We start from the raw sequence: 27,090 nt of genomic DNA, 5'->3' as shown, positions 1-27,090 counted from the left end.
ACAATATCTCCTTTTCGCCCCCATATATGTGCCAAGTGACCGATACACTTGATCCTTTTATTAGTATTATATGCTGTTTCGGCTTTTTTTCCTTATTCCGATTTTGGCATTAGTTTTAGAACAGTCGTTGATCTATAAAAAAAAAAAATTATTGTTTCTCTGTTTCCTTACTTGTCGTCGTGCCACTATCAAACGAACTACTAGAAGGGTGACGAAGATGACAATTAAACTGGTCACGTAACGTGGCGCTTCTCCCTAGCTTTTCAGTGTTTACTCGTATAGCAGCATATAAAAGCACCGTCGCCCTGACGAGAAAAGCGTGCATTTATGAAAAGAATACGTCGTTTGAAACGTGGCAAGGCGGCGCGCGTCGACAGCTGCAAAGTGTAGGGCCTAGAGTAAATCAAAAAGAACACTGCTAGCGTCCACGTCAGTGACAGGGGAAGAAATAAAGAGAAATAGAAAATGGAAATAGTAGTGGTGTTATGGTCTGATCTTCAGAGGGGTACGCGTAGAAAGTGACAATATTACGTGGACATCCCTTTCGTTTTGCTCGGATTACAGCTGCTCCGACTGCGGATCTGCGGTTACTTCGGTCGCTTTGCCCTAACAAAGGACAGGGGGAAGAAACACAGATAAACTCGCCTCTTTACTGCTGAACTGAACGAATAGCCATCGTATTGGTATTTCGCTGATAACAACGACATAGATCTATCTGCGTGTCGTTCTCCCCTTTGCGCCGACCATTGCTCCTTAAAGCTCGATGGAACTTTCGTTTCTTCGTTAGCTGGAGTGCCTGTCTGGTCCATAAGACAACTTCTCTAATAAGCTCGTGCCTTTTAAATTTTTACCTATGGACAGCAACGCTCACTATTTCCAACTGACTAACTTAGCGTTTAAACTTATTTTTGACTGTACGTGGCAGAGCAGAACGGGTAGACCCGGCAAAAGGAAATGGTTCAGAGGGTGAGTGGCTGTGTGGAATGGGATACAAGGGTGCTTTTTAACAGTAATATGGGTCTGAAATGCGAGCAGTAACTATCTGGGATTTCAATAAAACGCTTTATTCGGGAATTTTAGACCCTGTCCAGTCTAGTAGCAAACCAGAGCTTGGGTGTCTCACCCAATAAGGGCAACTTTTTTCAAAAGAGTCGATGGAACGGGCAGCCGACAAAAAGAATGCGGAAAGCTGGACCTAATTTCGAACGGAAAAGGAGGCTATAACTGCATAAGCTTGGTTTCGGATAACGAAACGGACAGAAGAAAAAACAAGAGGACCTCGCAGAAACAAAACTTCCGCGTAAGGTTATAGAGAAAGCTGGAGGAGCTTTTGTTTATCATAGTAGCAGTGATCACAGTTCTGGGAAAACATATTTCAATAGATAACAAAAAAGAGAAGGAGCGGGTATGCCAGCACGCGATGACGGTGACTGTCCACGTTTTCGATCTGACCACGAGGAGAACAGCAATGAAAATATTGCTTGGCACATTTCTAGCTTTTTATGTTGTCTCTAATGCTTTATGATGGTGACTGAGTAAGAGTATTGTTTGTATGATATGTTCCAGCAGCATTATTCCGCTTTGTTTCGATACTAGATTAAGACAAAATATGATCCGTTGAGGAGAAAGTTTAGTTTACTCAGAGCATTTGATCATAGTGATATCCGCGATAATTGCGGTCATCTGATTGAAAAGCATGTTTATTTAGGTAAACTGTTGTGGAAGTATCAGTTTGTATCGCATATAATATTCATAGAAAGGCGTATCTATGAAAGCTCGATAATAAAACACCTCGTATAAACCTAGTATCCATGCGCACGGTGGCCTGGATAATTAAACGCCGATACGTAGTGAAAATGACATATTAACCTTTACGCTATTATGGCTTTCCAAGTTCTCTCCATTTGGCCGCGCACAAACGCTAACCATTGGTTGGCTACAATAGTACGAAGCTTGGCGTTTAGTTTTTCGCATCATCTTTGGTGCCTGTTTCAAACGCTAAGTTTATCCTCTGAGTTTAACCGGTAGTTTAACTTCGATTACTGACCGCACGGTCAGCGACCTCACTCACTAACGGCGAATCTAATGGGCTCGTACAATTCAATTCCTATAGTTTTTTTAGCGATGTCAAACTTACATCGATAGCTAAAAATTCGAACGCGATAGTACTCGAAAAGTAATCGGACTCTGATCGTTATTCTCGTCGAAGCAACTAGTAGAGAGAGTGGCGAGATGGCCAGGCCGTACAGTATCCCCACTATCAACGGTAAACTCAGTTGTCTCTTTCTTCAGACGGGACTCATACGAGTGTTTAGGACAACTCGCTAATTATCGGTTGGAATAGGTAAGCGTGCCCACGCGCAACTCTGCAACCCTCATTTTTATCTATATTTGCAATATAGGTTGGCAGTACAATGTGCATAACGACAGCGGTGTTTTTGTAAAAATCGGATTCCTTAAAAAAAAAAGAGTGAAGTCACTTTGTTAAAGGGATACGACAGAATTCACCGATCCGAAATAAATGAATGAGTAGCTGAAACTTTTATCGGTGATCTAAGTTCCAAGCTAACTTCTACCGTAATTCTGCCACGAGCTCCAATCAAACTGAGTATAAGTAACAGCCAATTTTTTTTTTTATAAATATATGGCTAATGCATTTACGCACGACCGAGGGACTTGGAGCTATTTTTATTTGGTGCCACCCGAGTGTGGAACTCACGCATCTGTCCGCAGACAAATTAAGCCGGGCTCCTGATGGTGTAAATCACCATAACACCCATTATTCGTATTCAAACATTACTTCAAATTCCTCAATGAAAACAAGAGGAAAGTTGGTCTTTTTATGTTTGTTCTCATCCTTCCTATCGCTCTTCTTCAAGTTTCCTTTCTGGTTTTTCAATTTTTCCTTCTTGTGCGTAACGGTCCCGAAATAGGGTCGTTCCTTTATACCAGTTCCCTATAGACTCAAGCTGATGATCAACAACATGGTTCAAGATACAGCTAGCAGTACTCCTCTGAGCTCTTCTTAGTAAGCTTTATAGTTGAATACAGGGTGATGAGCCCTATCTGTTTCATCTTACGCATATAACATTCAAATGTGATACCATGCAGGACTGGTACTAACCGCGTCCAGTCAGTAGTAGGCAAATTCGCTGCTGTTATGATTATGCGAGACGTGCAGGTCCGGGATGAGGAGTCTCGTCCCGTTCTCAAGTCTATTTGTCGTTCATGATCATTCTTACCGCAAAGATAAATGAAACCATATGGTGAATCCTTTTGCTATCTTAAGGGCGTCAAGCTCCTCTTTGACTTAGCATAAACGTGTCCGTTAGGTCTGTGTTTTTCATCCGCTATCTTTCTTAAAGGCTTGGTATGTCCGTTTACTGTAGTAACCCACGAGGCCATTCTGTCGTCTTGCTGTGAGCTTTTTTAATCAGCATCTTCTATTTTCCAGTACCTTCATAATACTCCGACAACTTTCCGGTGACCAATAGCCATCTAAAACAACACGACGTTTTTGTGTGTTAGTAAGAATAAATAATGCAACAAATACGTTTACGTGCTACATCCTGCTTCAATTCATGCTGTTGACGTATGTATTTACATATAATAGATGTCAGCGACAGGCTCATCATACCTAAATTTCAGCGCATGAATAGACCATTTTATACAGTTAATGTCTATTGTTTTCTAACTAACGTAATACCAAAAACAAAAATCACGAAGAAAAGTACCATTAAGTCGTTCTCCATTTCAGCTTCTCTGGAATCGTTATATTCCAATATAGAGACACGAGCTGGCGTCACTGGCTGTCCACAAGTTGCTTTTTTAGTTATTTTCCACGGTTGTTAAAGTCAAGTTCACGCAACTTGTTATACGCAATTCTATTAAGCAGAAAAATACAACAAGCTAATTTTAATTAGTATGCATTTTTTAAAATGCGGCCATGCTAGTAATTCGACTCAGAATAAAGCACAGTTTCAATTGTTCAATATTAAACTTAAAATATATAAAAAAAAAATAGCGAAAACACTTAAGGCCGGAAGGCATGTGCCTGCTTAAATGTCCTCTTGCATTTATCAAAAATTCAAGCAAGTTGGAACAAGGCCTCCAGTGCCACAAACACAACTAAGTTGTTTCCTCAAACCTTCAACCGTCATTACATTTCTCAATGCTGTACAATATGCAATCAATTGACCTGAGTCCGGGTATCTCGTTAGAGGGGGATTTTGTTTCGCATACATTCGTATGCTAATGGCCTTAGAGAAACAATGAAAATTTACTTTAGGGCAAGCATCTTATTTCATTCATCCTTTGACCCACGATGCACGCCAGTCTTTTGCTGTAGATTTAAGTAGGCTGTAGACTACAACCCCTTAAGAAGTTATAACAAAAGTTCACGTTAACTCTGATTTTTTCGTTTGGCTTTTTTTTTCGCTCGATTTTTATATAAAAATCTAGTAATACTATTTTTTCGTATTCGTAAGCAATAGAAATTCAAAACTAGCAGCCGTAGACGCAAACAAAAAAAAACCCGCCGTGAAAGGCATACTCTTTATCCATTCTATCATTCTATCATAGGAAAATGCTATTCTACGTATAGGCTCACTGTAAGTGGAAAAAAGGTCTAGCTCGTTAGGTGAAGTCAGATAACATACCTTGAAAATTAACTGCCAAAAATTGTACAACTTATTATGGATTAACCGTAAATGTCATATGGTAGAGCTACTAACACGCAAGGTTCCCCAAGCTAAAATACCACCATCATATCCGTATATGTTCAGTATGCAGAATGAAGTCTTGCAAGACTTTGTTGACATTTCTCCTTATAGCTGTTTACTGTATTTCTGCTAGAGTAAGCTGACTCGAATCTGGCAAGAACTATGCTACCCTGTTCAAAGCATAATGTTGTAGAAACCGTTCCTACAATAAGAGTCCAGTTTACATAAGCCTCGTTGGGGGGTAGGGCAGGTAAATACCTGGGAATAGTTTGCCAGAAAAGGTCGTATGCTGATCCTTCATTCCTAATGCTACAGCAAGGGGCGAGCTATAGTGTTTTTGATCTCCTGCAACAGGTTGAAAAAATGTTTAATTTTTCCAGTACACGTTTTGTATGCAATGTTTTCAACATTCACGTAAACATAAATTTCTGCTAAGGCTGTAGTTGTTGGCCTGGAAAGGTACATCTAGTTTCTGTTTTTGTGCTTATATTTGAATTGCATTCGTGCCTCTTCAAGCGCAGTGAATTTATGTATCAAATAAAATAATTTTACTGTAGCCATGAAAATTTGTGTGTCGCGTGAAAAAATGAGCTTACGAAAAAAAAAAAAAAACAGACGGAGCATATTCGTTTGGCAATATTGTTCCTCAGTTAATAACCAATCAAGATATTTGATATAATACAAACCATTGTCTTCCTTATTTTCGACGATGTGTGACGAATTCTACATAATAGCGATAGTCACTAATTGACATCGGCATCTGTTGTCTTCTAAAAACAATGATTCAATGTAATTAAGTTGATTTGATATTGGTTTTATAGGTTGATTATTTGCTTTTTAGTGATGAATTGAAGTTTGTTTTACTATGTTGTCTACTTCTCTCATTTCACACGTGGTCGACGTTTACGATTGCAAAGCGTCCCGGGAGTCTGTGAGATGAATTAGGAACTTTTCGTTAATTATATACAACCCCATATACCAAGAAACAATCCATACGAACTCCACCATAATTAAACTGGTTCCACCGAGAATTCTTTGTTTCCTAATTAACTCGGCCTTCAAGAAATCCGACTTAATTTGCTCTGCCTCAGCTAAACATGCTTCCATATAAATTTTGGCCTATGCTATAATTAGCGTGGTAGTCGTGTGAAATACCTGAAACCAAATTAGATGGAGTGATGTTTAACGCTAGTACCCGATATAAGACTGGAGACATTATCTAAATGTTAAAGGTTGAAAAAAGGCGATCATTACATTTATCCCGAGGCTTAACATTACTACGTACGTGGGATATGTATCGGAATAACGACGGGTGCATTCGGCCCTGTATGCTCTCAAACGATTCATTTACGGAACTTTTACGGATGAATTTTGTTCTTTGGTTTCTTCTTTGTTTTGGAGAAGGACGCTGCTAAAAAGGATCACATCGATCTTTAAACGGGCATAAAGGTAAAACAAAACCTCCTACGATATGTTTGTACGACAAGCGAAAATTCAGTCGTCTATGTCCTTGGGGAATGCCGAAAATTATTTCAACAGTAACAGAAAAAATTGGTGAGCAACTAAACAGCTTAAAGACCTTATGAGGAAATATTTTTGAAAGACTGGTATAAACTGAAAATCGGACAGCCAATTTATGAACGTATAGTGCCGGATGAGTATTTCTAATATGGTTATATTCGGGAGTATTTCAATTACGTTTCGTCAAATCGGAGCATAATCTTAAAGCCACAAAGGCTTCAGCTTTACAGCACAGCAAAAAGTTTCTTAAAAGCTTCTTTTCTTCTTGTCACGTATTCAATATGCCTTAATAATACCAATAGGTGTAATTACGCCTATGAAATCCTCATAACTCGAAAAAATAGGAGAACATGGAACGAGTATAACCATCATCTCAGGTGCTTGTAAATAGCAAAAAGCCTGTATAGATTCTACGACCATACATCTAGCTGTATTTACTAGTACAAGCCACTTCTTGACGTAACTAGTTTAGTAATATTTGTATACTGTAGCGCAATATAGCGAGAAAAATTTCGTATCCAGCCTAAAAATAGCAAATAGCATGTGTCGTTTGTAAGCTATTATTGTTTTTGATTTTTTTAGCTTATACTAGATACCTTCATATTCCATCTATTTAGGTTAAAGATGAAGCAGAATTTTTGTTATATATTTTCTTGAACGAGTCAAATGCCTTCATCCTTTTTTTTTTTAAATTTATCCATTTAAATCAAAGTCTTGTTGGATGATACTAAAAATCGATATAGTTTACTAACCCTAGCGTGTATATCTTTCTCAGAAAGGTTAGAAATAAGCCAGCACTCATCGTAGCATTTACTCTCATCGATCGACGAACAAACAAGTCGCAGGACATTCGATAATGGATTCCAAAGGAAAGGAAAGTAAATTACACGGACACACCGATAATTGTCCTACACGCCTTGGAAAACACTACACTAGTGCAATAAGTTCCACTGTCATGAACTAAAATTATCAGAGCTATTGCTCGGCGGAAGCATCACGTCAGCTCCCGAATGCTTGATACCATTCAACAATTCAATTATCGACGCTATTTTTAAAGGCAACATGCATTTGTCTTTATTTGACCTGCAAATTACCCAGTTTGGACTTGCTTTTCCCACATTTGTTTTCCTTTTCTTAGGCTACAGCTCTGTTAGCCCCGATTCACAGCCACTCAATCGAGCCAGTTCAGCTTTTGCGTTGGCTGACTGTTCCGTTTTGCCCCAAGTTACCAACGGCGTCGATGGGTCATAGTTCCATACACGTGTCAACCGTCTCGCCCCGCGTTGGTGCGGGGGGACCTTAAAAGGCCTCGGGAGGCAAATGGAAGGCTGGCAGGGCCCCTTTAGCTCTCGCTTAGTAATTTCCACTTGTACTTATTGGGATTATCCCAGATACGTAGGTACATGACGGACTTTGCCCCCGTACAGAAATAGGCTTTTTCTTTTAACGTCGTTGGTCGTATTAGGCAGCTCACGCGCGCCGCTCCGGGCATCGTATCCGAGGTAACTGTCTGGCAGTGGAGGTAGTGGTCGCTTGATGGTCCTAATCCTTTGCTAAAGTGTCTGCTTTCCTACTCTACTTAATTCTGCAAATATACCAAACCTTTTTCCCGAGGATAATAAAGGTGTCTAATGTTATCTCACTTATACACAACAGATGCAAAGAAAATCTTAAAAGCTAATACTTGATCAACGAGTCAATTGAGATAGCGGTAGGTCAAAATGGTTCTAGATATTTTAGGGCGTACGTGTGTGCTAAAAAATGTTCCTAACTGACATTTTCTAGACTAGTTATTATATATATATATATAATATTACATACATTTGGAGCTAACCGTGTAATCTCAAGATGAAGCACATTTATGTATATTTTAAACGGCCCTTCGACTGCCATCTCACTCTTTACACTTCATTCATACGTTTGCTTTGCCAACGATTTTTAATTCGAAGTCATTTTCTCGCTAGTATCTGTACTGCCCTTTTATTACGTAAAGAATAATGGCAAGATAATAGCAGTAAGCTGTCGGATACAAAATACATATACAATTTTTCTTTTGGCAATATAGAAAAAACTGTTCCAGGATAATTATTTAAAGATGCACGACTGAAGATTTCAATAACAAAGCTAGCACAGTTAAATTTATTACAGATAGTCTTTAAAAAAGGCCCGATTTGCAATACAACGGTTTCCTTTATTCAAAAGACTTACAAATTGGCCACAATGTAATGGTATAAAGGGGCTCTTCGTGGCTTAATCCTACCACACAAACTATAAAAGCAATGTTTAGAGTGAATATACCACTATGTAGATTGTTTTTTTTTCTAATTTTAAAGCTGTTGCTGAGTGAATTGCACAGTAATTAAGTAATAGTAATAATATAGAACGAAAATTACTTGCGAAACATACTCCGTTGGCCTCACTGTGGATTTAGCGGCAAAAGTTTGCAGCTCAATAGACTTGCAGGATACCCTATAATTCCATCTGCATGTTTGTAAATAACTATATACTAATTAACGAGGAAAGCTACAAAAACATTGAAATGTGTACAAAAACATTTATTTATTACTCTCTCATGATAATGCTATTGAAGGACTGTGCAGTGGCGGCATCATAGTCGTGTCTCTAAACACCGTCGGCGCAAATCGACATAAATGGGTTCAGCTCCCGCTTTTAGGCGTCACTTTCGAGGACCACCTCTTGCCAGCACGAAACGAAGTACGTCTATTTCCTGATACGGATTGAAACCGTCACGTATTCCTAAGCTTAGCAGGCAAACATGTTATACATTGCGCTACCAGAGGGATAACATGTCGTACGTATACTGTGTTCAACTCATTGCTTTCACCTTTCTGTCAGTATCGAATAGAATTTCTTAGACATAAATTCCCATTTACAGAACAACGTTCAATCACATAACAAGGTCTGCCTGTGTTCTAGAGGACAGTTTTGCCCTCCAGAATATAGACTTTCTAGCCTACTCACACACACACCCTTAACAAAAAAACCCTTGCGAAAAAGCCCAAATCAAAATGTATTCTATAGGCATACAGATACATATACACCGCCAGTGCAAATGAATATAGTTAACAGAATACAGAAGAAAGTAGGTTACGCCGCCAGGGTATTTGAAGCTAGCAGTATAGGGAGTTCAACAATGGGCTCCTTCACTGTGTTTGAATATTAACAGAACAATAGCAGGAAGCATTGAAGAGAAATAAGCCTATAGTTGCCGATGGTGTTATTGCCAAACGTCGATGGCTAGAGGGACGCGAGAAATTATTGCATAACAGAAAATTGCCAGGTACTGCAGAATCTTTGTATGTATGTAGGAACATAATTTTCAACATAGGGATATCTATAGCACTTCGGCTCGCCCATTGAGAACTTTCAAGTGGTGCCAAGAACGACCGTTGTGCAAAGAAGGGGAAAAAATGTATTTTGTTAGGAGAACAAACGAAGGAATTCCCAATAAGGTGTCGCCACTCCCAAACATTTTTTAACCTTAATAACAAACATGATGGGATGGAATAAATATCACCAGCGCCAAAAAATAGCGAAGTTCATGCAAATTGCAATTATCGGCAGCTGCACACCGTAAAAATCTTTGATTGATATAGAATTGCTTTTCAGTGTTTTCTTTTGCTGTATTTACAGAATTCTGCTTTTTAGGAAAATCCCTACAGTGAGCGGTTTACATTGTTCACTTCTATCTCACTTAGTCTAGAAAAGGCCTACGCCAAGAGTAAGTTTAATTCCTCGTTGGCCACAAGCTGTGATTGAAGTTAATTGGGTTTCGAAGCAGTACCGTAGTACCATTGTACTAGTCCAATCCAACGACGCAATAAAGCTTCACGCTAGGTCGAGTTCGCCAGCGAAAAATGGTGACGCGCCTACAGCTTTAAAGCCTGTCAAAATTACTAAAATCATCTGGATGTAACAAACGACTGGTACTTCATATTGTGCAAAGTGAAGAGGATGCGACCGTCAGCTGCTCGTCCCTAGAAGACATCAGTGGCAGGGATTGCTTTACAGGCTTAATGTCTACAGATGCCGAGCGTTACAAGCAGGTTATCGAAAATTTAGAACAGGCATTTTCCGCAAATGATTGGCTGAGTTATCTATCATGAGCAATCCACTTATGTAGCTTTGCTCTTTCTTTTATTTGGAGCACAATGGCATTTTTCCAAGATCAATTTTATGTTGAAGCTATGTAAAACCAATGGCCCGGATGATCAGCGCAAAAAATGATACGGCTCTTTGCTAAGTATTTTCCACAAGCCATACTTGAGCGTGATTACGAACTTGAAAATAAAGGCGCAACAAGATAGAAATATGTATTTATATCTATGGTTTCTAGTGAATTTGAAGACGCTTTCATATTCCGACAGTGTGGAGCGTGTGTTTCACCTTCGTAAGCCTACCTTTGACGGCAACCGTTTAAGCAAAATAAAACATATTTAATGTATTTCTCCATTCAACCAATGTTAGAATTCTTCAGCAACTTAGGTAATTGTTATCGTACTATAAGCACCTGACACTTAAATGATCATACTTTGTTACCCACAGTTTCACATTTTACAAAAAAAAAAAAAAAAAAGGGCACATATGTGATTAAGTTTAGAACTGGATCGATTTCCTTGAATTTTTGGCCTGCCTTAACCCTTAAATATCATTTTGCTTTTTTCAAATGGCACTTTATAAATTTCTATACCCACTACACTTGACGTAACTTTGAACTATTTTTTTCAAAACAGTCTAGGCCAGGCAGTACGCAAGTGATAATAAGTAACATCACGGTTGTGGAATATAGGTGTCTAGCCGCTACCTGTCTCAGCGCAGGGTCGGTACCCATAATGCATTCACTAACTGCCATCAAAATAGTTATGAAAAAATAAACAATAGAACGTATGAAAGGCCGGTACACGCAGTTCGGCCTACCACAGCGTGTTTGGCTTATTGAAAAATATATTAAGGAGCGTGATGTAGCGCTAGGGCACTTTACGGTCCTATCCCCTATCTTTCTCAGATCAGGGCCCCCTTTTACCGCATTAATCTTCACACCATATCCCACGATGGAATCTAGCTAACACCCTATCAAGTGGTAATGCCCTCAAATAAATATTTTGTAACCGAATATTTTTCAAGTCGCGTGATACAATCTAATTGACTGACATCCATGAATCCGTTAGCCAACCGATTTCGTAGCATAATTAATATAGGTTCTTAAAGGACGCAAGAGTTGGCTCTTTCCTACTTAGAACGTGGAATCTGAGAATTCTTTTAGATAATAATATCTATTTTTTTTAACAAGTAAATTGTTTTTCTATTTAACCACACTTTACATGTAGTATAAGTCGCTTGCGGGGCATGAACCATCAACTCCTGGCTTTTGACAACTATAGAATTAGACCTAGAAGCCATCTCGCCGAAATGAACTTGTTTACCGCCGTAAACAACAGTATATTACATCTGTCAGTTGGCAACAGAGTCCTGTTAAAGTTAAATATTCTCGCTCCTCGTGTACAAGCGTTTTGCACTTGCCTATGGCAATCTTCGCCATTAACGACAGCACCAATGGCTTAAAACATCACCGGTGTTTACGGTGCTATCTGTAACGTCTTGATTGAACACAAGCTTTTATTTTCCATGGCTAGAAAAGGATGCCTTGGGGCTGTTGGTATAAGATCACCGTCTGCTTCGAAGAGGTGCAAAATACTGTTAAGTTAAAAAAAACTTTAATCGCTTTTTACAAACTTTTTGGTGTAGATTTAAGGGCAAATTTAAGCTCGTCCAAACTCGTTTAGCTAGTCGCAATATAAGACTGCAGGATTTCGAACGCCCAGCGAGCCAACAAAGTTTACTGTGCATAGACGATAATCAGGGACTAAAAATCTATTTTTTTCGAAATTCTATGTATTGTAGGTACATTGAAATAAAGCGATAAATTATCGATATCCCTTCGTTTCCAGCCCCTATAATTTCCATTTAACAATATGTTTTAATAAGGGACAGAGAAAAATAGACTGTTGCCGACCCCAGAAAAAAACCATCATATATATCACAAAAAAGCTATAACTCTAACCTTCCGGAGAGTTAACTCATCAAGACTGCTATAATTACATATTGTACTATGTTCGAAGCGCCTCTTGTACACGTTCTTTACACTAAGGTCTTACGAACATCGCCTATCATAGGGATTAAACTGTTTCTCAAGCATCTGGTTTAGCTCCTTTCTCCGAGGTATCTGAAAAATTGCTCAGGTAAGGAATTTTTCGAGGGATCTGCTTGTCTATAAGCAAATATCTGAATTAGATCCGAGCACTCGGTACCTCATTCCTCACACAGAACAGCTCGACTATCCAGTCACCAAGATCGAATTGTATTTATCAACAATCAAAATTGTTTACTTTATGGGGTCGCGTGATCCCGGCAGAGGACAGTATGCCTGTACTGTATTAACGCTATCCTTTCTACCTAATTATATACCAGGGTATAATTACTGTTCAGGGTAGTTACATTGTATTAAATTATTATGCTGTAAAAAATAACCAGCTATATTAACCGGAGAAACATACCAAACACATGATAGCGTTTTGTGTTCTGTACGTAAATACATAGTGTATGAATGTCCTACTATATGATAAATTAGTTATTCGACATCAACGATCGTACTTACTTGTCAGCCATACTTGCATATGATGCAGAGCGGAAACCGAACGATACTGTAATCACCTGCAGAGCTCAGAAACTGAGACAGTCTCGATTGCGGATAAAGTTCGGAGTTTTAATTGGAACGTTATCGTTTATTAGATAGGAGCGTAAATAAAGAAAAATTCGAAGATATCTATCTTACTTGTAGATTTGAACTTCACCATCTAGTAGCAGATCGCCCTGATATCAACAGATTTTAAAATAGATAGCTTTTCAGTATTTGAGTAAAAACAGAGGACTTCTAACTCATACTTAAGGAGGCTACTTGTGCCAGTAAACCGGTTCCTTTATGCTCATGTGCACTGGGATCCCAAGCAATAAGGAACAGAACAAACAGAAACCAAAAACGTTTTATATAGGAATGAAGCCGAATTTGGAATAGCTATATATATATATATATATATATATATATATATATATCGAGCACGACATGACACGGAAAGGTATTACCGGGTTAACTAGTGCATGGATAGCTTAAAGGCCTGTTGTCAAATAGCAGGGCCGTTGAAGATCGGTTAAAAAAACCTTTCTGCTGAAGTAGCTAATAGGAAATATCCACGGTAGACAAAGCAGGTCTTGATGGACTGCAATTTACTTTGAAAATCCGATCCGCAGGAATAAGAACTTAAAAATTCCTAGCAGCCCCAGTCGGATAATACTCCCTTGATGTGAACGACTTTTAGTATGTAAAATGATTTTGAAATTGGCCTACAATTATCCAGGTTAAAGTTTTCTGATCTGAAGCAGAGGTCACTTAATGGTATTGCTACACTAGGCATAACATAACATAGTTTTGAGGTCACAAGGAAGCCGCTATGCTCTTCCATGGAGAAGTGGCGCAACAGCCGTTCAAATACAATTTGACTTCGAAGAAGATGGCATAAAAGCTCGCGAAGATATCGTTCCGACAGAAAGAAAATGCAGAACTTGAAAAAATTTCGTGGCAAAGGTTAACTGGAACGTTTGTATCAAACTTTCGTGGACATCGATCAAGGAAGTGTTTGTTGCCGCATCGAAGACCGCTGCATTCAGGCTCTAGAGATAATCAGTGACTTCATTAAATATGTTCGTAGTGTAGGCTTCAAAAAGTACACGGTAGCTTGTTTCAGCGCCCAAAAGAGCAAAGAAACTTGTCAAGCAGGTCCGACCACGCTTGCATGTCTGGCCGAAATGCGTATCCGGGTTTCTATTTATGCTTGAGCACAATAGGAAATGCTTCTAAACTCTGACTGTGACCTGTTAACAAAAGAGACTATCCGAATTCGTTCTACGAGTAAAAGAAAATAGCGATTCAGAATAAGGTAAAATAAATTGGTTAGAATCAAGGTCAGAACGACTGATAAATCGCTATTGGGTTGGAATATACACATACAAATAGCGATAGTTCACACTTCAGTAGTTCCATCGAATACCTTTCATTAAAAAGAAATGCAAGAAAAAGAAACAGACTTGAACTAATATTCAAATGAAATGAGAAAAAATTTCAACGTACAAACTACAACAATATAATTAATATATACGAAATACACAGCCTGTATATATGGTTTTCGCGTAATGTTCGGCTCTCGAGGTGTCTACATAATTATGTTATGACGTAAGAGCTAAAAAGAAAAGTTGAGCCAAACAACGTTTAGATGCGAGAGCGTATGGATTCCCAGCTGTTTTTTTTTTAATTTCTCTTAGTTGTTATATAAGCTACAAGTAACACAAATACTATATTTATGGACTCATAAATACAAGGATTCGTACTCCTGCATTTGCCTTACGAACTATTCTACTAAGTAATTAGAATGGGAACTGTAGAACATCGCAGATAAACAATGCCCTAGCGATACCAGATTTTAAATTATGTATATCATAAGAAGTGTTGATGATATCTCATAAATGTAGTTAATGACAATTCTTCCCATGCTTCTTTGACAACTTCTTCAGAGCTTCAACATCGTGATTGAGACAAAGCTTCAATAAATTACCGGCCTAGAAACGCATTTTGATCGTTTGGACGGACCATTCTTTTAGATAATGTATATGACGGAGATTTAAGGTTACCTTGAACTTAATATGAGGAAACATATCGTTAAAACAGGTTATAGTGTTCGGCTGTTATTTCGCAACAAGTGTGTATTTTAGATCTGACATTATTTCAGTTAACTTTCCTATTTAAATGCTGCAAATTGTAACAACAGTACCTGTTGAAATTCCTGTCGAAAAAGTTACAACATCGGCAAGAGCAAAATCCGTCGGTGAATGAACGTCAATGCATTTTTTTTCCTGTATACGAAAAGTCGTCAGTTGGCTAAAATTGTGACCTAAATACCCTACTATATCAGCGAAAATACTTAAGAGTTACACTAAAAATCCATATCTTCTATGCGGCCAGTACCGTTCTCGCGACAAATACCATAACGCTCGATTAGTTTTCACCTGTGGAAGAGATTCTTTTTGCATAAACCTTCCACTGGCTCACTTTCGTTGAACCAGTACGAAAGCGTCGATTCTTCTGAGGAAGGCTTAATTGGCAATGTCCACCAGTCGTTATTATGAGAAACAAAAGATAAGATCGAGTCTCGTAGCAGTAATGACGATAACTCCGTTTCTTTGGTTTTTCTTCTGCCCTCACGCTCCCCCTTGCCTCATAAGCGCGAGAGACCCCTAGATGCATCTGCCTATGAATCACCTCGAAGTTTTACCTTTTACTGCCATAAATTAATGGACAGATTTCTGTTTGGATTCATCGCGCTTCTCTTCAGCCGACCCACGAGGTGTAATGCGGTTAAATCGAGCGGTGCAGCTACCTGAACATTTACTGTGGGAAACATAAACATCATTCGTTCGTTGAAAAAGTTTATTCTTCTTTATGATGACGAATTCAGACTTCTCGTACCGGCCGAGGCAGCTGTTGCCATCGATGCTGGCATCTTAGAGCTTCAGGATAGCATCAATTGTACGCAAGAGCTTCTGTTGGAGTCACACGTAGATCAAGCTAGGATCAAGTTGGAGCTTCTTGAACTATTAAGTGCTCTCACGGATGATTTGTACCAGAAAATGAGGACAATCAGTGATTCATGCGATAGAAAGTTATACCGCATTACTAAAAGACTATAGTTGAATTGATCGCGCTAAAACAGAACCGTGAGGCAAGCAGTAGTCGTTGGAAAAGACAATGCTGTTTATACGAATTATATCTGAATCGATCCGCGGAGCTCTATATTCTGAATCAGTTTAGAGGAAAACCTATTTCACTGTCTATAAAATGATGTAATAAATTTTGGTGACATGCTTAATCCGAACAATTATCGCTAGCTCTGCTAGTCGCAGATACCGCATTTCATAGTATAAACGTAGGCTTAAAAATGTTATGTAATATGCAAAAACATTAGAATCCCTATAGTAAGATGGTGTCAGATATTGATCATCATTAAGAGTCATTACAAACGATGAGGAGTTCCAAAATAAGGTCCGTTCATGAAGGCCTCCTGTTAAAATTTTAATTTTACGTGCAGCAATTATAGTTAAGGTTCCTAGCTACTCTAGCCAATAGAATAATAAGAATAAATGATATCGTTTTTGTAGTGATCGAACTGTCCCGTATGCAGAAGAAGGGAATTGGACTAAGCATGTCTGATAACAGCTTCTACACAGGACGCACGACACATTTGGGTACAAGTCGTTCTCACAACAAGTAACTCATCCGTCATTGCCTGACGCTTTGCCGTTCTATCGTTCAGATTGACGTCTTAGCCGAAAAAAAAAACAAAAATACTGAGTGGACAATTTAATAATGACGAATTTCAGCTACAAAACAAATGCCACTCATATACTTGTAGCAAACGGTCAGTGTTCTCTTTGTTCGCATACGGTTAGTACCTGTTCTGTTTATATCGATAGTTCACGCAAGTTGCGTAACGCAGCTCAACTGATTATGACCGCTGATTAAAAATTAAACCTGTGCTATGATTTTCTCTGAAATACATTCATATATATATATGTATATATATATATATATATATATATAAACCGGAAAGCTTTTTTACCCTTTTGATGAGTCCAGCGTTAGTTAACAGTGACAGTGACAAATTGACTTGAGAAGTATTGACAGAAGAGTGAAGCATTTATTATGGGTCTTATCGCCCTTCATAAGCGTTCGTGTAACCTATCGACTCTGTGAAGTTGGAACATTGATCCTCAAATGGCTAATTTGTTTTAATTAATTTCAATTTAGAATCATTATAAGATATTGTTGTTTACGGTACTGTCATAAGTTAATGGCCTGTTTAGTGAATAGCCCGTTTCCGATATAAACGAGGTTAGCCATTATGCACTCGAAGCCGTATGCGAACGACGTTTAGAACGTATACACCTAGCGCTGGGTGCTTGAGCGCGGTGAGTCGTAAAATACGTATACACTATCAAAGCATATATACATGTTAACAAGAAAAAACGAGATTACTCGCATTAGGAAGCTTATTGCGAATCGTTAATTATTTATTGGATTTATTTATAATATTTTTAACTAATAGTAGTTATTTAAATTTCTAGGTAGTGTAGCGCAGAGGGTCGTGATTTGTCCTCTTCCATTTTAATGTTTTTCCTTTAGTTAAGCTGACGAACAGAATAGTGTTCTTAAAAGAAGGGCTAACATCGAAAAGAGGCCTCCAAATCCGAGAACGTATAATAGCGTAAGGAAATCATACAAATATTTAGGCATCACGTTGGACCAAAGCCACAATCATCTGTCCGAACAAAACAGGATACCAACGGGAAAGTAGGTTATGGAGCCCAGGCAACTACAAATCCGGGCGCTGCGGATGTGTAGTGGGTTCGAGATATTCAAAGTCTATTGGCAGGCTGTGGCGGTACCGGGACCAACATCGACGTGAGGCGACAACAATGTGAAGAACTACCAGAAGAGAAAGAAAAACCGAAAAGGGCCAAAGAAATGCGGGATCAGTCTTGGGTATATCAGAACAACCGTTCGCATTGGAATTGGAGAATGGACCTGGACAATGGATTGCAGTGGATTACCTTCGAGAAGCGGGACCACAAAGAAAAATTTGATTCTTTGGCAGAATAATGGATTGATGCAAATCCTTGCGAGTAATCTGATGTAATGCAAGAAAACCATTGAAGTGAAGAAAGTAAACAAATGGGACCGAATATAGGTTCGATTGTCGGTGGCCAAGGAGGCACGTCTGAAGTAATATTACTTAGCTGTCAAACGATGAATGTCGAAACTGGCAATAGATTGTCGGCTAAACAATATCAGAAACAAAAAGGGTTTCGTAAGATATATATATAATGTAACACAGGACAGCTGTGTAAGGGGGTAGTCTTGCGGCAGGCAAAAGTATCAGATGGGCTCGACTACGTTGCGGCGGGAGTTAAAAAGAGGACCACGGGCTACTCGGGAGTTTGGTACTCGAAGCATCCAGCGAGTCGATTGCGCATTCAGCTTCGGTGATGTACGGTGCCACTAACCTGTAGATAAAAGTTGCTATGTCAAATAGTTGACACATTACGGTACTCATCATAAAATCAATAGGATTTTATTTTCATTACGTTTTTCATGGTTATATGGTGTTAAAATTGACTTGATAAGTGCATTTTTTATTAGACGCAGAAAAATTATAAAGCTCTTTTCTTGGCTAGGTAATAATTATTTCTAAAAAATTGTGCAATAATTTATGTAATACTAGTAGACAATCACAATACGAATTTAAGCGAAATACCATTGTCAGCGGAGAAGGCCTACTGTAAAACTAGATATACTCCGCTCTTTTTCTGCCATCAGCAAATGAAAAATAGTCTTCAGCGAGACACTGGACACATTGATGCTGCTGGTGAGTTTATGACACTGTCTTGTTGACACCATATCTTGTGGCGTCTGTTTCTCTCTAACCTATTCCCTTAGACCCACCAAGATACCCGCGAAGAGGAAGTTGGTTAACATGAACCTTTTTCCAAACGACCTTAGTAGACTGAGCTAGTGCTCTCTGTCCTAGGTGTCGTGAAACTCACGCAGACGAAAGCTGGAGTGAGCGTTCTAGGTGTCTTGGCCGGAAGGCAAGTGCGTCAGATATCTGAGGTCAATGTGAAATCAAGCTGAATACAGTTATGTGGAGTCTATATGCGAAACTTGGTTTCTATTTTCTGGAAACCAGATGGTGTGCTTTTAGCAGGTGTTGATATTAATTATCTATAACATTTCTTTCGTATTTCTGTTAGTGGTTTTTAGGAAATCATTAACCTATATATATATATATATATATATATATATGAGTTAGTTACTTTTAATTAATTGACTCCTAAGAAGCGGATCTGCTACAAATGTTCGCCACAGGCCCTCCACAAGCCGATTCAAAAGTGCTGTTTATTTAAGAAAAAAATTAGTTATCAACCACGTATTCATCAATTGTATTTAATATGTATGGTACATCCGATTACAAATCTCTGTCAGTAAGTTTTGTTCGAGTCTACGTTTTGTCTGACTAAGATCGCTTTTATGATCCGTAATTTGCGAAGCTTCTGCTTTCTCCTTGTCTGCATTGAAGTACCACAAAAATCCTTCTGTTTTACGTCCCAGTAACAATTTCTATTGTTAACGGTGAAACAATTAGTGCGGTATCATTATTGCGTGGTGGGATAATGGCTTGACGACACTGACATCGACGGAAAGAAACAGAAAACGAAGCCATCGGGAAAAGCACTGACCAAGCAAAGAGGCGAGAAAAGGGAGACGATGTAAGAATGCCTCTGCGAGAAATGGCGATCGACCACGCAACATCGGTGAGACTTTCCTTTTCGGGGGCAATATTAGCTCTAAACTCTACTATGGACACTTGTACACTTGCAAATTGGACATTCATCAAGTTATCCTGCCACTCTTTAGGGTGTCGATTTAGACATTAGTTGGCTTCGCGTATCGTCAGATGAACTTACGCCATCATGTCGTTGGCACCGAGAAGCCAACACGACTTGTACAGGCCAGCTTGGTCGGCCTGTTAGCTGTCGGTCGAGCAAATTCATTCGGTCTAGCTTAACCTCTTTTCCCTTTGCTTCGCGTCTTCGGCGTTTGTCGTCACGCTCTCATGTTGAACGACACAGTGCAAACTTTTCAATTACCCAACGAAACTGGAAGAATGTGAAAGGTGTCCGGAAGGGGATGTTTAAACACTGAAAACGCTGAGAAAATCGAGAGCGAGTCTCAAGAGCAGAAAACGGTAGGCGGGCGCTGCTGGTCGGAAAAATTGTACTGTTGTATTTTTGGAAATCCACATCCAGAAGAGAACTGGGAAGGCGACGAAGGAGGCTTTACGAGACAGGCTTGAGGCACGTGGCCTGGAAAATGGTAGAGGATGTTGGTTGGCAGAGCGCAGCAGAGAACAAAGTGCAGGGCGAACTTTCCAAAGGCGGCAGACAACGTCGGAAGAAGAAGGTTGGCCTACGAAAAATTGTCAGGGCACTGCGATCAAAGGGGTTTGATGCGTCTATTGGTTGCTCCGTTTAAAATAAAACGTCGAAAAGAAAAAAGAAGCGATAGCAAACTTTTTAGGGTGAAGTCAAAGAAAATAAAGAAAAAGGTGAAAAGAAGATGAAGACAAAATGGAAATTTGTTATCGTATATGTTCATCGAGCCTAAGTCGGTTGAAAAATTGAGTAGTTAGATCCACAGTCCGATTATAACGTCAGTTAGTGACAAAACTAAGGATCGTAACTTATTATACCGTATTGTGCTATAGATAAGATGGTGCTACTGCTGGGGTCTGTATTTTTGTAACAGCTGAAATCCGTTCCAATTATATTGACTTTTGGAGATCTTAATTACCTGATGTTAGAAGGGAATGGGTTATAACTTCGGAGAGATTTTAAAGTCGAGCGAACCGCTGAGGTGCTACTTCATAAAAAGTCGGTACGGAGAAGATGTAAGTTAGCCGGGTTTTCTGTAAAAATTTTTTAACTTCATTTACTTAGTCATTTTTACAACTCGTTTCTTTAATGGATCAACGATTGTCTATTCAAGTCACCTTTTGCATCTTAGCGCAAGGGGAAAGCTAGCAGATTTTTTTCTAAAACCGCGATAGAGCAAAACAATATTTTTGTACGTACTCGAGTACTATATAACAGTATCCTAAAGTGGTAGTTTTCTTAATGTGATAGAGACGTATATAAACCAATGTTGACGCTTCGACGAAGTATAATAGTTCTCTTGATTTATCAAGTTGCATACCCAGTTAAAGCTTGCTAAGTAGAAAAGCTGTGAATTTAACTTGGCTTACGCAATCGTCTAATTCTCGATGGCTCGCCTAACAAAATACAAAAGTCATATTTAGGCAGAGATTCTTAAAACTCAAACACTGATTTTAATGGCAGCAATACGATATTTGCCAGGGTTCTATCGGTGACCTTTTACTTTTCTTCTCTTTCCTGTTTACGCTATTTCCGTGCATCAGCTAGCAGCAATTCTGATCGAATTAATTCGCTCTGACTAATATGCGCACCTGTTCAGATTCCCTCCCTTTTTTTGTGTCTTAAAAATACGCGGTTTGTGTGAACTTGTCTGGGTACGCACGCGCGGATGATGTGCCTATGAGTTCAAACACACTGTTGATTCACTCACGGCCGCTGTTAAAAATGCAAAGTAGTTTTGGCAACTTTTAGGGGCAGGTTGATTTCGAAGACTTTCGGATCAAAGCTTTCCTGGGAAGAAGGACAGAGTTCGCCTAGGGGAAGAGGGGAAAAGTTAGTGATCTTATCGCTGTCTGTACTCGCCTTTCTCTCTCTCTCTCTCTCTCTCTCTCTTTCTCTTCTGTCTTTATATTACCCTATCGACTGGAGTTTCCTTGCGGCTATATTACCAACAAGTGTTAAAAAAAACCACAACATACTAGCTGTTGCTGTTTTTCAGTTCCTCTTCTTCATTCTACTACTATTCGTCTGGTTCAAAAAACTCAAAAACGCTACGAGTAGCAGTAGCCTTGGCACTTTTGCATCAAGCGGGCCGATTGACCGGTTTCTGCTACACAGTTCACTTCGTGGATTTCCGATATAACGAGGGGATTAATTGGTCGTCAGCAGCTATAAAGAAGTACTGGATGTCGGCAATATTGATACGATACGACTATTGAATGAAGGTACTATGTAAGGATGAAACATGCATGAACCACTAATGTTTTTAGCCATTTAATATACTAATAATATATTAAATACTGCTAAAAAAATCGTACTTACCGCTTGCAATCATCTTTTGGTTTTTGATTTGGTACGAGAACAAGAGAAATTGGCAAAACAACAGAAAATTCTATTGTATGTACTCAGCGATATACATTGGCACACGGTTGGCCTCAAATATCGCCTCTGAAAATAATATAAAACAATAGTTTTGTATTAATAATGCCCAGTTTGATTATTTTTCAAGGCATATGAGATTGTTAATAGTAACTGAAACTGTTCTATTCAACAAGCAGCCGATTCAAGCTCTGTTGCTTGGTTCTATGAGTGGAAGTAAGGACAGAACTCTGTTCGCGAGTATCGACCAACATTCTGAAAGTTTTTTAAGAGCGGGTCTAGGCGCTCACTGTCGTACGTGACCTAGCTACATTTACATAAAATCAGTTGAAGTTCCGACATGTAATCACGCACTGTGTAGTACGTATTTTTTGAGCTCTGTCCTCGTAATAAGATTAGCAAGTAGATCCATACAACATTTTTTTGAATAACCCAAACGTCTTCTGTTCAAAGCAAAAAGTCCATGCAGAATATGGACTGTATGTACAGAAAAACTTACTTTCATACCTTCTTGTAGATTGTAGACGTAATTGTAATCTGTATTGCTCCCTACTTACCTCCCTCCCCCCCATCCGTTGAGTGTACATCCGTAAGTGTGTTGTTATGATGCATCTGACTGAAGTCGACCTCCACGTGTACGAGGGGTCTTTGTGGGTTCTTGACTATACGGTTAAAAGCTATTAAGTGTCATTGAAATATTCCATATTTTTTCAGATTCACAAATATTTGCTTAAATGTTTTGTCTTTTCCCCTATATACTTTATCGACGAAAGGGCTTTCTTGCTATTATTGTTTCTCCACTTTTCGTGTATAGCCATTACGAAACTGCATTCATATTTCTCTTATGCATGACATGGTACAGTGGTAACGTGTTTGTGTACCGAACTTAGAGACACGCAGTGGTTCACGCCTAAAGTCGGGCATATCTGCTTCAATTTCTGTCGTTTGAAGCAATGCTCGATGGCAGTAGAATCAACATAAAACTTGAATATTATGTTATCGCTATCACCGTATTCATTTCAATCTGTGCACTAAGAACAGTCACTCAATGTCCCATTTGGCCCTGTGCTGGTTAAATACACATAAACGTGGATGAAAAATGTATCTATGCAGCCATCATAAGCATCACATGCAATTCCATGTTCACTATATATCCAACTCACAACCGTAATGGCAATTGCTAGAGGGGGTTTACCGACCGTCGTAGGGGTTGCCAGCTGTTCGAATAACAGTGTAGTGGCCTGGAGCAGGTGTTGTTTTAGTGCTAATGCTACATGCAACACACATGAGAGGTCCAAATCGACAAACCTTGTACGCCTCGATGATGAAACATCATTGAGACGGAAGAGCATATCGCCCGCTTTTCGTCTCAGCTCTTTCTTTTTTTTTTTCCACTCAGACGACAGCTAACGTGCCAGGCAATGTAAAAGAGAATTGGTACATCTGCGTCATGGTTTTCTAGAATGACTATTTAAAATAGTCTACCTGCGAATATGATAATTTTGCGATTGAGGTTAGCCGTAGAAACTGCCTGGAATTACAAACCCAAAATGTGCATGCACAATAGACCCTATTTGTTACTTTAGTGTCGATGTAATAAAGGTACCTGTTTTGCTGAAGCTACTTCAATTCGCGTGAAAAGTAGTGAAAAATTGCACGACGTAGCGGTGTTTAGACGTATAGCCTTGTTACACACAACTGCAGTACATGACGGAGACAAACGAATCCAATTACCCAAAAACAATACAAACCTACTTAAACAAACAAATCATCTGGTGCAGCACCATCATTACATATGCATTCGATGCTTGTTCATATATTGATGAAGAAGAAACACATCTATTCCAGTATTTCCGACGACCAACACTATCAGGCGAGGGTGAGCAAAACACGCTCGGTTTTTTTTTTTCTCTGTGGGCCGGTGATCCCACTAACGGCGAACTCTGTCATAACTAATTCTCTCGAAGAAATTCTTTATTCTTCTATAGGTTTGTGTGTGTCTATCGATGCGTTCCTTCATGTCCACAGTGACACGCTATTTGTAAGAAGGCACCTGGCCGCAATTCTGGACGTTGTCCTTCCCTTGATCGGTGCAAGTTTTGTATCAAGAGATGACTACAAAAAGAAGATAACAAACCTGCTCTGGTTCGCACTAGAACATCGTACGAAACGCTGGCAGAAGATTGGCAGAGCGTATCAAGTCATCTTGTTGGTTCGCATGCCTCGCACGCTTGCGTCCACAGCCTGTTGTATTATTGTCATCGTCACCCCTTTGATGCTCGTGTTTGACAAGCAAAGGGAGCTGCGGCCTTTGCCATCCAAGTCACGTCGAGAAGATCCGAGGGCAAGCGGAAGGGACTAATTCACCAATCATCCCCAACAGTCACGGAAATAGCTTCTCGTGCATACATAGTTGGCCATACTTTTGTGCCAATTAGGAAAAATAAGGATCCCTAGTAATCGTAGTTGCCGTAGCAGTGAATTCCGATGTCGGTGGCGAAGGCGTAGTTCGACGTATTCGAACACTTGGTGTCGTACAGAGGGTATATTTATATTCTGCGAGTACACTTAACTATTACACACAACTGTTAGAGTAAACATGTATTTTATATGATTATATTTAGTATTTTACGCAAAATCGTTACCCGCCGATTTGATAGGACGAATCGACCTATGAGTTCACTTGAAGTTCTGTGGAGAGATACTTCTAAGCATTGCTGAACTGTGGTTAATATTAGAAATCATATAGACATTTGTGGTAATACTATTCTCACAATATGGAGACTATGCTCCTCTTGAAGGCCTAGCTAGTAACCTATTTGGTGCTTTCATTTTATGCCGAATTGGCGAGTACAACGATTTCAAATTTTCGCATTACCTGTTATCTTCTCTCTGTAGGCCGTCGGCTAACTTTGACCGCGTACACACAGACACGCGTATTCAACACTTTTACCTAGCCACATTTAAACAACAATGACTAATTGTGTCTTTATTCCTATTATAGCTGTGCGCAAGTACGTCGATGTCTCTCCGAAAGCCAAGAAGGGACCGTAGGGTCTGGCAGAACCTAGCTAGAAAGCCACCAGGGGGCGGCTTACGCCGTCTCACTTCAGCCGAGTGACATTCGAATTTGCTTCGTTATTCTCTACTTGGACGAGTCCCGTTTAGCCGAAGAAATCGGAGCGGGATGCTGCTTGCTTGCTTGCTTGCTTGCTCAGATTACATCTCGAAGACATCCAGTCGAAAGACATTGTCACAGACCTGTCACAGAATGTTCAGTGGCGACATTTTTTGCTTCGTCGACTTATGCTACAGCACTGGGTCTTCCTAGATCTTCTCTTGAAGCTGTCTTTTAGTGGCGAAGTTTTGCAACAGAGACTCCATCACGATGGAAATGTGATCGTTTTCAGTGGCCGCACAAGTAGGACAAGCAGACGAGTGCCCTGACTATCATGAGTAAAAGCCAACGATAGAGGATGGTCGGAACGTTATACATAAAGCTTAAAAAACTGTCTTTATTCAGACAGCTTGTGCAGTATGGGCCGTCGGCAGAAGCGGCCACCCCTGGTTTCCTTCATGATAATAAAAATAGATTTTTTGTTTTTGGGTATAAAATAGGAACAGATTTAATGTTAAAGGCGCCCATTAGGTAATCAGTGTGTTAGTACATACCAAAGTTTTATGTCGCGTCAGATTTAATGATCCAATGAATAGAGCTGACGTATTCAGAAACGCAGCGCACCGACCTTTGATAGGAAAAATTTGCTCAAAAATTCTGTCGCAGTTTTTTGTATTGCCCTCTTTTGTTAACTATTCGTTTGCCGATAATCAAATGCTATATATGATTAGAAAGCTCTTTATAAAACATCATCTTCTTGTTTAGACAGTAGAATTTTCACCTCGAGTTTGGACTTCAAAGATTAACTAGGAAAGCCATGAACAAAGCTGCGAGAATGATCTTACCTCATTAACAACTGAAAACAGTATATCATCACAGATTTCTCGTAGCTTCTATTTAATTTCAGTCATACTCTAGTGAATGTCTTGTTTCTCGCACCGATGCTACGCATTGCGTCAGGTCACAATAGTGCTTTTGCATTTAAATTTCAATGTTAAATGATATAGTAAAGAGACCTGGTTAGCGCTTTGGATTCAGAAACGGCACTCCTTGATGTTTCAGGGGTGCGTAGGAACCGCGGGAGTAACAGTAAATGAATAAAACTATATTCTGTCCTAAAGAATCTGTCCTTAGATACGGCGCGATCTAAGTCTTCGTGGTACCTTAAAATAAATAAGTCAAAGGTTGTATATTAGAGCTTTTATCATATATTTGTGATTGTTTATATTAAACAAACAACTTACTACCTAGCCATTTGCCAAAAAAATGGGATAACTACCTGGCTCAATTTATGAGATAACAATCAGCTATAATAATAATAATAATGAATGTCTCGGTAACACATAAACTTGGCTAGAGCGCGTCAATGCATATGAGACACACTTGGCATTACATATTTATACAATCGTAGTAAAAAAAAAAAACTTGATATTGGCATAAGCATAGCAAGACGACCGGGAGTAGCGCAAACTAAGCGATCATTGAAGAGGCATAGTAGGAACAAATCTAGCCACGAAAAAATGTTTTTCAAGCACACAAGATGAAGAATAAACAAAACCCAATAATAATAGGAACATAATTATGAACTCTATGAATCTATAAATATAACAGTACAACGAATAGGTGAATAATCAGAAGATGTACGCTTTACTGACTCCTGCTGGATGTATGTGTATCTGAAGCATAAAATCTATACGCCTACCAAAAACATTAACCGTATGTACCTTCAATGGC

General features: G+C 39.2%; 2 long non-coding RNA genes across 3 annotated transcripts in view; one reads left to right on the top strand and one right to left on the bottom strand.

The window, feature by feature from the left end:
- LOC111270027 (uncharacterized) overlaps positions 1-27,090 on the top strand; it is a 44,338-nt gene that overhangs the window by 1,998 nt on the left and 15,250 nt on the right. For both annotated transcript variants that reach the window (XR_002686087.2, XR_002686086.2), the window contains exon 2: positions 21,859-22,084. This is a non-coding gene — a long non-coding RNA (uncharacterized LOC111270027). The remainder of the gene's footprint in view (positions 1-21,858; positions 22,085-27,090) is intronic.
- On the bottom strand, positions 19,282-27,090 carry LOC111270029 (uncharacterized). The gene is made up of 6 exons (XR_002686090.2): positions 25,117-27,090; positions 23,547-23,769; positions 22,182-22,307; positions 21,452-21,673; positions 20,779-20,893; positions 19,282-20,440 (listed from the first exon to the last, which is right to left on the bottom strand). It is a non-coding gene; the product is annotated as an uncharacterized LOC111270029 (long non-coding RNA).

The sequence above is a fragment of the Varroa jacobsoni genome, unplaced genomic scaffold (assembly GCF_002532875.2).
Source record: "Varroa jacobsoni isolate VJ856 unplaced genomic scaffold, vjacob_1.0 scaffold_1430, whole genome shotgun sequence".
NCBI classification, from domain to species: domain Eukaryota; kingdom Metazoa; phylum Arthropoda; class Arachnida; order Mesostigmata; family Varroidae; genus Varroa; species Varroa jacobsoni.
This window is presented reverse-complemented; position numbering and strand designations above follow the sequence as displayed.